We start from the raw sequence: 15,120 nt of genomic DNA on the forward strand, positions 1-15,120 counted from the left end.
TCGGGATATCACTACTACCTACGAAATAGTGCAGGTGTCATTAATTCATTTTATGACAGAGTTGTAGTATGATAATTAGGTAGGGAAGGAAAACTTTAGTTCATTTTAAGAATAATATGTAACGTTTCCTTCATAACTCTACCTATTACTCAAACAACTGGGGTTAACCACACCTTCATTATCTCTTGTATAAATTGTTCAGTCAGGTTTCGTATTATTGTCATTGTATTCTACTTATCCTTAGATAATTTTGCATAACTAACAAGAGACACCAAGAGGTGTAGATTACACTTTAGTCCCAAGTGATTTTTTATTTTGATGAACTAAAGTCAGATAAGTTCATACAGCTTAGGAGGCTCCCCTCTCGGTGTAGGTGATAAACAATATTACATTTAACATCACTAGTAAAACAAAACAAAACAAAGTCCGAAGGGTAACAAAACGTCCCGAAGGCAACACTAATGGATTCCAAATAAAAACAAATATTAATAAAAAAATAAAATCCCTTGCAAATATCCAGCTTTTTGTCTTCATTCTACTTCCGCACGACGTCCACTTTATCTGGAAAGGCACTGTCCGGAAGGGGATTGAAATGATCCTTTATATTTACCCAGATCTATGACGCATTTACATTTCATTACTGCTAGCACAAGACGCTTATATTCCTCTTAGAAGAGACCTGGTAGTAAAGATATTTGAGGGCAATAATAATGTTCAGTACAGTTTCAGTAACGAGAGAAAAAAACCTAGTAGCAAAGAGTTTCACACCGCTGGACGTTGTAATAGACAGGTTGGCTTATAAATAAAGAATAAAGAAAGAGAACTAATATATATATATATATATATATATATATATATATATATATATATATATATATATATATATATATATATATATATATATATATAGATAGATAGATAGATATAGATAGATAGATAGATAGATAGATAGATAAAGATATATATATTTAAGGAGTAGACTGTAGCACCAGTCGAGCAGGGCAGTACTCCCGAGGTGGATGGAAAGCTGATGACAGGGAGTGCTGGAGCTCCCGTTTCATTAGCCCTCAGGACTAGTTCCTGACCATCCCCCTTTGCTGAACTTTTTCAGTGTCTCAGTTACACAGAGAGTAGGCCAGCATGCTCTCCCGTACAAATTTCTCTAACTATCTACACCAAACTACATGCACGTACACAATACACTTCCTATTCAAAATTCAACAAAAATGGCGTTTCTTCATCAAGCCTCGGAGTCCCCAGGGGGGGGGGGACCATAAATGCCCCCACCATCCACCCCTCTCACGGTGACGACTTGAGGTGCCTGGAACCACTGTCTGACTCTCTTGTTCTTCATTTCTGCAACATTCGCGGCCTTTCCTCTAACTTTCGCTCTGTTGAGCACCACCTCTCCTCCTCTAAACCTCACCTTCTTTTTCTAACGGAGACTCAGCTATCTGAGGCAACTGACAGCAAACCCTTTTCTGTATCCTCCTACTTGCTCTATACTCATTTCAAAGCCAAAGGTGGCTGTTGTGTATATATACGCAACAACTTATCTTGCTCTCGTGTTCCTGAACTCGATTCTTCTGAATTCTCTACACTCTGGCTTCGGCTTTCCTGTCATTCTCTGACTAAATATATCTGTGCTGTTTACTGATCCCCTAATTCTACTGACTATCAAAAATTCTTCGACTATCTTACTTCTACGATGGAACACATTCTATCCATTTCCCCTTTCTCTGAAATCTCCATTCTAGGAGATTTCAATGTTCACCACCACCTTTGGCTCTCCTTTCCTTTCACGGATCCACCTGGTGAACAAGCCTACATCTTTTCTATCCTTAATGACCTAGAGCAGCTTCTACAGCACCCTACCTGAATCCCTGACCGCCTTGGAGAGAGCTCCAACATACTTGACCTCTTCCTCACAACTAATCCTTCTGCTTACTCTGTTAATCTTTTCTCTCCGTTGGGCTCCTCCGATCAGAACCTTATTACCTTAACCTGTCCTATCACTCCGGTATGGCCTGTGGACCCTCCAGGGAAACGTCGTCTGTGGCATTTTGGAGCCGCGGACTGGGAGGCCCTCAGGCAGTACTTCTTAGATTTTCCTTGGAATGATTATTGCTTCCTTGGCCAGGAGCCATCTGAGTGTGCCTTGCGCATTACGGAGGTTATTCTCTCTGGCATAGAAGCATACATTCCTTTCTCATATCCTTTGACTAATGCAAGAAAGCCTTGGTTTAATCACGCTTGTTCTAATGCTGTCCGCAAAAAGGAGAGGGCTTACAAAAGGTACCGGATCCAACCCACCCCTAAATCACATCATCTTTACGTTTCTGCCCAGAATCGTGCTAAGTCTGTTCTTCGCTTTACTAAAAATAATTTCATCCATACTAAATGCTCTCAACTCTCCAACTCGAATTCTTCCCGCTCCTTCTGGCACCTTGCCAAAAATCTTTCTAACAACTTTACCTCATCATCCTTCCCTCCTCTTTTCTACTCTGATGGGTCTGTAGCTATTTCTTCTACTGATAAAGCAGATCTCTTCGCACAGACTTTCTCCTCCAATTCCACCTTAGACGATTCCGGTGCTGTTCCTTCATCACTTCCCCCCTCTGACTTCCTCATGGCTGACATTAAAATTTCTTCAGTTGATGTATTTTCTGCCATTACTGGCCTCAGTACTAACAAGGCATATGGGCCTGATGGGGTCCCTCCTGTTGTCCTCAAGAACTGTGCTCCTGTGCTTACACCCTGCCTAGGCAAACTCTTTCGCCTTTGTCTGTCAACTTGTACCTTTCCTTCTTGCTGGAAGTTTGCTCTCATTCAGCTAGTCCCAAAGAAGGGTGACCACTCCCAACCCTCCAATTATCGTCCAATTGCTTTAACGTCCTGTATTTCAAAAGTTTTCGAGTTAATTCTCAATAGAAAAATTTTAAGGCATCTTTCCTATCACAACCTTCTTTCCAATCGTCAGTATGGGTTCCGTCAGGGACGCTCCAATGGCGATCTTCTCACCTACCTTTCAGACTCCTGGTCATCCTCCTTTCGGGACTTTGGCGAAAGCTTTGCCATTGCACTTGACATCTCAAAGGCTTTCGATCGAGTCTGGCATAAATCTTTAATTTCCAAACTGCCCTCCTACGGTTTCTATCCTTCTATCTGTGCCTTCATCGCTAGCTTCCTTTTTGGTCATTCTATAGCTGCTGTTGTAGAAGGCCATCGTTCTTCTCCTAGATCTATCAACAGTGGTGTTCCTCAGGGCTCTGTCCTATCACCAACTCTCTTCCTTTTATTCATCAATGATCTAAGCTGTACATCTAACCCTATCCACTCATACGCTGATGACTCCACCTTTCACCTTTCTATTCGGTTCCCGCAACGCCCATCTCAACAGTTACTTCAACAAACAAGGGATGAGGCTATGGCACACCTAATGTCTGACTTGGCTCGTATCTCTGACTGGGGTAAAAATAATATGGTAGTTTTTAATGCATCTAAGACTCAGTTCTTACACCTATCAACCCGACAAAATCTTCCACAGGTATACCCACTAATGTTTAATAATATTCAGCTTAATCCTGCATCATCCTTGAACATGCTTGGGGTTTCATTTACTCGGGACTTATCTTGGAAAGATCATATTACATCTCTTGTAAAATCTGCTTCCAAGAGATTGGGTGTGCTAAGCCGACTCCTCTCTTTCTTTACCCCTGCACAATTGTTGACTCTATACAGGGGTTTTATCCGCCTCTGTGTGGAGTACAACTCTCATGTGTGGGGAGGCTCTCCACATACAGCTCTTCTCAATAGGGTGGAGTCAAAGGCTTTTCGTCTCATTAACTCTCCTCTTCTTACTGACTCCCTTCAACCTCTGTCTCTTCGCTGCACTGTTGCATCTTTATCTCTTTTCTATCGCTACTTTAATGGTCACTGCTCCTATGAACTGTCTGCTTGCATTCCTCCACCTCTACGACGGGCGTGTAGCACCCGTCTGGCAGCAAACTCTCATCCCTTTTCTGTCCAACTCTCTAATGCAAGAGTTAACCGTTACTCCCAGTCTTTCATTTATGCAATAGGTCAGCTCTGGAACTGTCTCCCTCTGTCTGTATTTCCTGCTGCCTATGATCTCCAGTCTTTCAAACGCAGTGTGTCCAGGCATCTCAAAATGATCGGATCTTGAATTTGGCTCTCTATTGTATTTTGTTTTTCTCTTGGAGGGAACTGTTACTGCGGGCTCGTGGCCTTCGGTTCCTTCTTCCTCGCATATATATATATATATATATATATATATATATATATATATATATATATATATATATATATATATATATATATATATATATATATATATTTATTTATCAATTTAGTATTTATTATTTTCTCTTTGTGGAGCCTACTCTGCCTACTTAATATTAGAAAAAATGGGATGCAGAGGATGATATGATCAGTGGAAGAAACAGTGAAGTGCAAAATCGAGAACTGAGAAATAAACAGATATCAAGGAGAAAAAGAAAAGGACAGAAAGTACTTCACAGGGAATCGTCAAGAATGTGAACAGAGAGAGAGAGAGAGAGAGAGAGACCGAAATGAGTGCACGAAGGTGTGTGTGTGTGTGTGTGTGTGTGTGTGTGTGTGTGATAAATTATGAGAGAGTGACTAAATGTGTGTTTGTGTCGCTGTCAGGTGAAATTTGGTTGGACATTTTTCTCCACTTAGTGCGAGGCTAGAGGGATATATGTTTATTTATTCTGAGGGTCTTCAATTTCCACTTTTCTCTTTCCGTCTTTCTCACTGTAAAACTTTTTAAATCACAACCTTCTTTCCCTCCACAACCCACTCCTAATACTGTTGTTATTCCCTCCTAACATATAATTTTAACTTTTTCTTTTGTAGTCCATAATTTTTAATATTTTCTTGTCAGTTTTCACTTGCACCTTTTCAACCTACTTTTATCTCTTTCATTTTCTACTAGACCTGGAAGTGGCCTGTTGTGCCAATACTACGGTGACATTAACAACTTTATCACGAAAACATCATCTATTCAAGCTTGGGAGAGATCCTCTGAGGATGGAAGAGTGGGAAGCAGTGCTCTTCAGCTCTTTGCGTCTGAGAATATCTTTTGCTACTTAGGATAGATATCTGAAAGTGACCGATCTCCTTACGTCATCCAGTCCGGTCCCCGATATATTGTTTTGCCTGTTTCTGAATGCCATGCACCCTGTGTAGGTAAGAAATAGAATAAGGGAGGGTAAGACAATGATGATTATTATGAAGATGATGCTGACACGACTATTAAAACTAGTACTACTACTACTACTTCTTCTACTACCGCTACTTTTACTACTACTACAAATACAGCTAATATTGTTATTACTACTACTAATACGAAAACTACTACTAATATTATTACAGCTGCTACTACTACTACTGTTAATAATGCTGCTGCTGCTGCTGCTGCTGCTAATTGACGGTGAGTGTACTGAAAGAAGTACAGTATAGCACAAATATTTACTCGGGAGTTAAAGAAAAAAATCCAATATCAGTGCTACAATGAAAGAGAGAAATTTTCAAACTAAACAAATGTCACAGTCGGTTAATGCGGGAAAGATGCATATGAGAGGTTCACATGTAGCCTATCACTCTGCAGAATATTAAGTATATTAAAGAACGGTACTGGTCATGACGGACTGCCTCTTAGATTACTGACAAATGCATCTGATGATTTTTAATCAATTTAAGCAATGTTTTTAAGCTTTTATTTTACTCATTGTTATATGCCTGGTAACTGGTTGATGGGAAATGTGTTCCCAACAGTTAATAATAAGAAAGGAAATGTTACAGAAGCATCATATTAAAGACTAGTGATGCAGTCATCATGTATGCCAAAAATAATGGAAATTCATATATTAGATATACAGGAAGAATCTTTTTAGTCCAAGACAGTTGGGATTAAAAAGGGGTGTATCTGCAAATGATGCTAGCTCTCTTTTAAAGGAAACTCAGTATAATTATTCTAGACAAAATGGACCAGGAGCTGTCATTTTTGTTGATCACTTCAAAACCTTCAGCGTTGTAGATAATTTCATACTAGGTGAAATGGTTTTAAATTGTGGGGTGCCCATTGACGTTACGTTTTTGCTGATGCATTACCTTGGCAACCAAAGTGCTAATGTTGTTTGGAGGGAGTTTCATGGTCACTACTGTCCTGTAGATAAAAGAGTGAGGCAGAAATGAATCCTCTCCCCTTTTATATTCAAGTTATTTACAGATAGTATTATTAGCAACATAACCAATATTGAAAAGGGATGTGCGTTAGGTGCAACTAGAATGAATATATTAGCTTATGCAGATGACATGGCATGAATAGCAGACTATATACTCAATGTTCAAATATTATTTGAATCACTAAACAGTGAAATACATAAACATGGTCCGCAAATGAAAAAGTCAAAGACCAAATGTATGACAGTAAGTGCGTTCCATAATATTATATATATAATAGCTATAGTAACAATCTTTACCACCATAATAACAGCAAAAATGATAATTTAATTACAATAAATGGAGATGTTTTTTGAAGTGATGAGGGTTTATAAATACTTAGGGTTTAACATAAGCTCGAAGCTGCAGGACAGGAGTAGTGTAGAATATAATCTTAAGAAATTTAAATATATAATTAAAGAAACATTACTATTTCCTTTCAATTCGTACTGTAAGGCCTATGTCACATTATCAGGAACTTTCCCACGACACGCCACGATCTTCATGTCTTCATGTGTCGCCGCATGAAGTCTTGAGTAACCTGGCGTGACTTAGGTGTGACTTGACTTGTCGTAGCAATAACTTGGAGATCGGATCCTGAAGACCCGCTACGACATGTGAAGTTATATCTACGACAGGCAAAGCTACCTATGACACGCTACGACAACTTACGACACGCAACGTCAGCGTGTTGTAGCTTGTTGTAGAGTCTTGTGGCGATGTCTTGGAGTGATGTGGAGTCAAAGTGACCGTTTTTTTTTTTTTTTTTTTTTTTTTTTTTTAAGGGATGATCGTAGTGTGTCGTCAGGATAACGTGACGCTTCCGTAGGGTGTCGTGGGATGTCGTAGCAATGTCTCTGTCTGTCTTTGCATTAACTTGACTGTGTCGTGAAATGGCCGTTTTGGCCTACCGTATGAGGTATGATCGTGGCATTTCACCAAGATCATACCTCGAGGGTAAGATCGTGGTGATTGGGGCCGTTCTCGAAGATGAGCTTGAATTTGGGACACAGACTTAAGCCTGATTATGGGCTGAGTTTATCAATTGCTCTAAAAACTGTTAAGTCAAATATATTCAATAGTTTTAATGTCGCGTATTGTAATGCCTTTTAGCAAATACTTTATGCTCCCTCGTGCAGCAGCAGTCACGAGGCAGCGGAGGTGTGTGTTCAGTTGTTGCCTCACCACCTGGCCTCACTACTAACCGAACCCAACCAAACCTAATCTAACCTGACCTAATCTAACCAAACCAAACCTAACCTAAGCTAACCTAACAAAAGTAATCTAACCTAATCAAACCTAACCAAACTAACCTAACCTAACTAAAGTAACCTAGTTTACGCTGATGGTCCTTTTTGGCTTACCCGACTAGGTAAGCTAAGCTATCTCGGTTGAACTGCGATTTCAAAATATCGCCCTGTGATTGGTCGGCTGAGTGACGTCGGTCGGGTGAGAACTGAAATTAAAAATATTCATAGAAAATAGAAATATTTGCACACACACAAAAAAAACACATACAGACATACACTATACAGTATGATAATACAAATCCACTGGGTATAGTAAGATTGTCCGCTAAAGAAACGGCAATCAAGTAAATAAATACCCATACGTGCAGCGTCATGAGCACCAACGGGATCCTGTAGTGTTGCCGGTCACCAGGCGAGACAGTTTGTTCTATTCGTACGTCAGCTTTAATTTCTGCTTTTGAAAGTTTATTTTTTATATTTTATTTTCTAAACATTAGTGGGGATTTTATCCTGTATAGTCAGGAAAGTTTTGTGTGTGTGTGTGTGTGTGTGTGTGTGTGTGTGTGTGTGTATTCATACAGATACGTGTGTGTGCTTTATTCTTTCAGGTTGTTGCTTATATTTTTATTTCATTTTCACCATTTTTTTAATACTTTGGTCTATCTATCTATCTATTGCCAGACGCCATAATCCCGTAAGGGGTGGCCATTTGACTCTGAGGTATTAGTTTTACGGAGAGGGGCACTGACCCTCCACCAACCCACTTGTTGACACGTATAGTCGATTTGACATTCCTATTTCTTCCATAGTCAACCTAGAAATTTTGTTTCCTATGAAGTTTTTTTTCTTGATTTGGCCCCAGATGGGGATCTAGGACAATTTTAGCTTGGTTGCCCAAATGACAACATTGGGCAACTCGAGGAATTTGCATAATCCAAGATGGCCACCGAACGTCACCTCGAAAATTTAACTTTCCATCCCCCTGTCCTAGAATGATGTGTAATACCTCTTTTCAGGGTTTTTTTTGGGGGGTGTAGAATCCATTTTTGATGTTGATTTTTCAATTTTAGTTGATACTCATGTGTTAAAGGTTAGATAAAGGCTAATTTGTACTTGGTAGCATATATATTTAATGGAAATAACAACTTGACATTCATGATTCACTTCATTAATTTTTCTTTGTGTGAAAGCTATCATTAAGTCATTACATGTGAAACTTGTAAGGATCTCGCAAAAAATATATTATTTATATAAAATTAGTGCAAAATCATATAATTTGAAGACAGGCAAATTAAGGTCTTTTGTCTCCTCCAAGAACATGAAATAGATTACTTTCACCTAACAGCAAAATTAATATTTGTATTTTCCCATTCATAATTGGGATCAAGAAGGTAGTCCTCCATCTCCTCCTGTCCTTCACCCTCCTGGCTGTCACCCTTATCATATATCTCTTCTCCATCATCATCGACACTTTCTTGGGCTAGAGCATCGTCCATGTCAGCATCCTTCTCATGTACTCGTATAGCTTGATCATCTGTTCTGTTTGTGTATGGATTGCAACAACCAGCTCCATCTTCACCATAGCAGTTACAGTAGGACGTGCATGAAAGATGTTCTTTGTGGCAGCCACATGTCTCAGTGATACACTTCTCACTCTGTGTCCTACAGTGACACCGGATCACGTGTATTATCTCTGGTGGTGCAGGGTCACCCTTATTAATGACAGGAACAGGGTTACTATCCTGAATCTCCCAACCAAACTTTGTGATATCAGCTGACTCGACAGGTGGAGCTTGGTGGTCTGCCGCTTTCCACATCACTTGCAAGTGCGCCCTTAACACATGCTGCAACAGGTTGGGTGTTGTTGGAGAAAGGGACATCAGTTTTGTTTTGTTTTTATTTTTGTTGAACAGCATAAAGTGGGCAGATTCCATAGAAGTTCCTGGTTGCTGTCCATACAAAGCAAGAAGGAAGGGTTTTGCTGCTTCCAGTAAATCAGCCTCTGTGGCATCCACTTCACCGAGTACATCAGCCAATTCTGGGAAGTTCCCTCTCAGCGAAATATTTAGTGCAGTGATCTTTCCTTTGTCATAGGGATATGAGGTTGTGTCACAACCGCTGAGGGCATGCATGCCAAGGAGTTGCAGACATTTTAGCCCTAGGTTAGCACGGGTTGCATTGATGTCAAGGACAGTTCCATCCCAACGCTCCATCTGTACTTTGCACTGTATGTCCGCCCAATATACCCAATACTCCAACAGGACAAACACAGCGTCATCACTAAGCACACATACCACGCACTTTCCATTGTTGGCTGCCTCAAGGACATAGGAAACAATGGTGATGTCTGCTTCATCATGGCCAAATGAACAATTTTCGTGAGTTTCCACTGTCACATTTTCATCAAAAGGGAAGTTGTACAATATGCTTGCCAGCCTTCGCTTATTGCTCTTGCTCTTCAGGTTGACATCTTTCTTTCATAAAGGGCTAGCAATGGAGAGCTCATAGTCCATGATGATATAACCAGCCCGGCGTTTTCTTTCATGCTCCTTCGCAGAACCATCTTGGTACTTGTCAAAGATGATGATTTTCTCAGTGCAAGGTGGATAGTGACTCAAACTACCCTGGATGGAGGCAATTAGATCTGATAGACTGCCCCCCTGTGGCCACACAATATGGTAAAACAGTTGTGAAACATCTCCAGTGACAATATCTGCAGGTTGTGGCAATGTTTCAGCCACACCAAGACACTTGACCAGCTCTGACTTGCTACCTTTACGGAGGCAACCTTGTTCATCAATGAGCGATGGAGGTATAGAGCACAGTTCATAGGCAAAGAGAGATTCAAGCTCCATCTGCTGCCGCTGACCTATCACCAATAGTCGGAGAATAATATTCTCAAGGTCTACTACTGGCCTTACTTTGCTTCCTTTCGCCTGTTTTGTAAGAACTGGCATTGTCTTGAAGGGGCTACTGATAGGGTTGTAAAACCCATTAGGCAGACTGTCAATAAATTTCCTTTGCATCTTCTCTCCAATCACAATCAAGTCAGCCACATTCACAACAGGCAGGGCGATTTGACCAGTGACAGGATTGTACAGATGATGGCGGTGATCTTCCAGTGGATGTGGATACTTCTCAATCTCTGCCTCAATGAGACCGCGATCCTTTGCATCCAGTACACGCCAGTGCTTTAACTCCTCTTTGTGCTGTTTTGGTGCATTTTGGTCAGATGAATAAGCATAGTACATATGATTCACACAGTCTGATATATGTACATTGATGGGGAAGGCATCAATCCATTCCTGCACAAGCTCAGCAGATAGTGTCATGCCCTTGAGAGCTCCTTTTCCAATCTTTATGGCAGTCTGATCACCAAACTGGTCAGCAGAGATAGCGTTCGAGTATCCATCATGGTGCCGACAGACAAGATTTGGCTTGGCATCTGGGGCATGGAGTGCACGCATTTCCAGTAGGTACTGGGTTAGGTATCGAGCATACTGCACATGGCCAGCTAGGAAGAAGTACTTCATCATGTGCTTTAAAGCCAGTTGCTTCAAGTTCATGTCACCTTCTCTCTCTGCACGTACAAACTGGTGGATGAGAAGTGTAGGAAGAATGAAGTTGTCTACCCAGTGTCGGCCAGTAGGATGGAGGCGAGAAGTGTCCAGGTAATGTTCTATTTCTTCAAATGTTTTTGTCCTAGTTGATAACAGACACTTCAAGAGTGCTGCTGATACTCCCCTAAAGTCTCTCATTGCTTTCACCCAGGACTTCCCATTGATGATACTTGTCAGCCCTCCATATGCCAGCCACATATACCGGTACCTCCAGACCAGAACCTTGCATTAATTTTCCAATGCAGCTGAGAAAAGACTGTATAATATGCATCCCACCAGGATGGACAATTACATTCTTGAACTGCACCGGTTGGCTCCAGCATATCTGCTTGGTTACAACAAATAGCTGCATGTCAATGGTGATGTGAACATCTGTCATTCCCATGTCAATCAGTGACCTCTGAATTTATTTTAGGGTTGTGAAAATTGTGTCTGGATGAGAAAGGGGTGCATCAATCAATGGACCAAACATATATGTGCTGGCAGGTTTAAGTATACCATTGTTCCTGGCTATCTGATTGTTGAAACCATTCCACTCTATAGCATCTTGCCCTTGGGTCAAACTGTTGAGCCACTGTGTGTCCTTCTCTTGTGCAGCTACCAAACTGGCCTATCGAGCACATACCTCCCTGAAACTTACCCCGGTGGTGTTGGAAGTTGGTACTGCAGGAGGAATTACCTTCTTAGGGCCAGTGTAGTGCAAAAGTGCTATGGCTTTTGTTTTGCCCACTGACTTGGCCTGCTTGGATGTTAGACGAGGAATTATAAGCGTACTGATTCCAGGCTGGGTGTTTCCAGTCTCAATGATACCAGCTGGATGCATCTGAAATTCTGTTGCCATGGCGTGTGTCTCCCGGCGACCATTTGGGGTTGAGACCAACAAGTCAAAGTTGTCATACCAGCCAAATATGAGTCCAGCTGTTCGAGTGAACCCCATCATCCTATGCAGCATGGCAGCATTATCACCAACATACTTTGCTGCCGACTTGCGGAACCGCAACACCTCATCATATGATACAGTGTATCCATGTTCATGTAAAATATGAATGAGATCACTACTTCCAAACCTGTGATGTAGTTTAACACCTAACCCAAGTGTTATTTGATTCAGTGTATTGGTAATGTGATACTGTATAGACTGACAAACTTAGTGATGCCTTTGTGATTTCACCATGCGATATAAGCTTTGAGACAATCCTAAGCAGTGTTGTACTAGTGTGTTGCTTTATTCTGGCATAGATAAAATCACCAAGGTCATAATTCTTGTTTTTAAATGGAATACCACGTGCCTCAGGTGGTGATCTTTCGCACCAAAGCATCCTCTTCTTCCTCGTTGAAAGTGTCTACCTTGACAAATTTCAGGATTTTGCCTACAAACTCCCTGAAGCCAACAATGGATGCACAACCCTCAACATGAAGTACCACAACATCATCACCAAAATAAGTAACCAGAGTGGTAAACATTTACTTTCGTGTCAGCTGACCACCGTGACTCACATACTTATACAATTCAGTGGATGTCCAAGTACTTACTTTTCTATTAGTGTACATCTCATCAACAAGCATTTTCAGAGCTGTGTCGTCAATCGTGGGGCTTTGCTTAGCATGCACACGAATTTTTCTGAATTCATCATAACAGCAAACATGATACTGTGCTTCTGCTGCTGCTAAGTCATGTACACCGTGACAATGCCTACTCCACACATCATTTCGATCTTCACAATATTGTAATACAACAGCCTTGAAAGGCTGAGCACCTTTGACACCCTTTCTTTCACACTGTACCACTCTGCCCCACCTTTCAGGATATTTTGGATTTACAGGTTCACAAGGTGCAGCACAAAACAAACACTGTTTTTTTAAATGAAACTCATTCACTTGTGATCGTCTGATTCTGGTAGCTTGTCTTGCATCACTGTTTACTGAATCAATGTTCCTCTTTTTAGACACGGCTTTTTTTTTATATGATCCTTGGAGGTAAACGAACAGTAACAGCCTTGATGAACGTCTACTGATGCTTGCTCTCCTTGAGAGTCCAAAATACTCTGCATTCTGGTAAGGGTTTCCTTGTCATGCCTTTCTGCTGCACATTCTATTACTCTTTTTATTGCTTGTAGCTTGAAACCTCGAAGTTGTCCAGACTTGGTGCAGGTAGAGAGGAGGCACTTTTCAGCATCAGGTGTTGTTTCGGTCATCTTGAATTCTGCAGAATAAACACTACATATAAGCATAAAAATTATGAAAATCCATCGCAACTTCTTCATACAATATACTTTTGTGACATTCTGTTGAAGCACGCAATATTTGTTCAAGTAAAGGTCAGACCTGACCTACTAAAACATAAAATTGAACTGCAATTGAGAAAACAATATCAAAAATGGATATTACACCCAAGAAAACCCCTGAAAGGAGGTATTACACATCATTCTAGGACAGGGGAATGGGAAGTTAAATTTTCGAGGTGACGTTCGGCGGCCATCTTGGATTATGCAAATTCCTCGATTTGCCCAACGTTGCCATTTGGGCAACCAAGCTAAAATTGTCCTAGATCCCCATCTGAGGCCAAATCAGGAAAAAAACTTCATAGGAAACAACATTTCTAGGTTCCAAAAATGACAAACCGACTAGTAGGGAGCATGTATGGTTTGGTTATATGGTTACCACCCATTGTTGTAAATGGTTTCTTGGAATACAGGAAACCATTTTGCTTGTCATTTAATGTAAAGCCACATGTAAAGGAAAGAAAAATAATAAGAAGAGACAGGAAATATGGGAGAAATAGGAAGAGAGGAGGGCAGGCACAGAAAAAGAATGATAAAGGCTAAGGAAGAAGCAGGCAGCACTACATCAAGTGAGTGGATGATGGTCGCCACCACCTACCACTAAATACTTTGGTGCTCCCTTTAAAAGATGTATTTTTTACACTGACTCTCTTTACTTTTACATATTTTTTCTTAGGTTTTTGTGACTTTTTCTTATTGTGTGTTTTTACTTGGTGAACATTCTCAATTTTTTTTTGTTTTTTGGTTTTACTGTATTTTGGGGGAACAGTTGTACGAAACATATCGACTGTTGGATGTTTTTCTTCCTCTCACTGTATATTAGATTTTTAATGTCAGCAGCATGCAGTTTTATTTAGTATAATGTGAATTTTATATTGTGGCTGATGTAACTCTGTATTCTCGCTTTCTAAATCATTATATATTTATAATTCTAATACCAGTATATCAGGAACATTGAAGGTTGAATCACTGACTGCCTCTGCAGTCATACAAGTAGCAACTCTGCTTGCTATCAAGCAACAGTACAAAAAGGTAAAATGAATACTGTTTGTTATGTAGCCCTTACTAAAAACACATGCATGCGTGCCTCTATACTGATATTTTTATGCTGTATTTAATTTCGCTTTTTTAACAAGAGGAAAACTGATTAGGAACTTTGAATAATTTATTTATTCAGTTTAACTCAACCTTAATTTTTAGTCGCTATATGTAATATACATGATAATATAACTGCGACATACAGATTAATTGATTGATTGGTTAATTGACTACTACTACTACTACCATTACAACAACAACAACAACAACTACTACTACTACTACTACTACTACTACTACTACTGTCATGCCCTACACTCCCTCAGTAATCAATTACATGTTTAGCAATGATCTTTAATGAGCACAATATCTGACTATTATTTATAGAGATAAGTAGCATGAGAACAGTAGCAGTAAGGAGTGCACATCCAGAGAGAACTGTAACATTAACGTCAGGCAAATGTGACACTGTATATCCCTTTCCATCCCAAGTCCCTCCCGGACTACGATAAAACTGTTCCACGCACTAAGGCTCCAATATACATTTTCTATTTTACCATTACTAACTTAGTACAATAGTTACATTACTTTAGCAACACAAATGGAAACAAATCACTCAGTATATGGAGATCTAATTCAGTTACATGTACAGTAATTACAAGG

This window comes from Coenobita brevimanus, chromosome 2 (assembly GCF_032717465.1).
Source record: "Coenobita brevimanus isolate Jiangsu-jjx chromosome 2, ASM3271746v2, whole genome shotgun sequence".
NCBI lineage: Eukaryota > Metazoa > Arthropoda > Malacostraca > Decapoda > Coenobitidae > Coenobita > Coenobita brevimanus.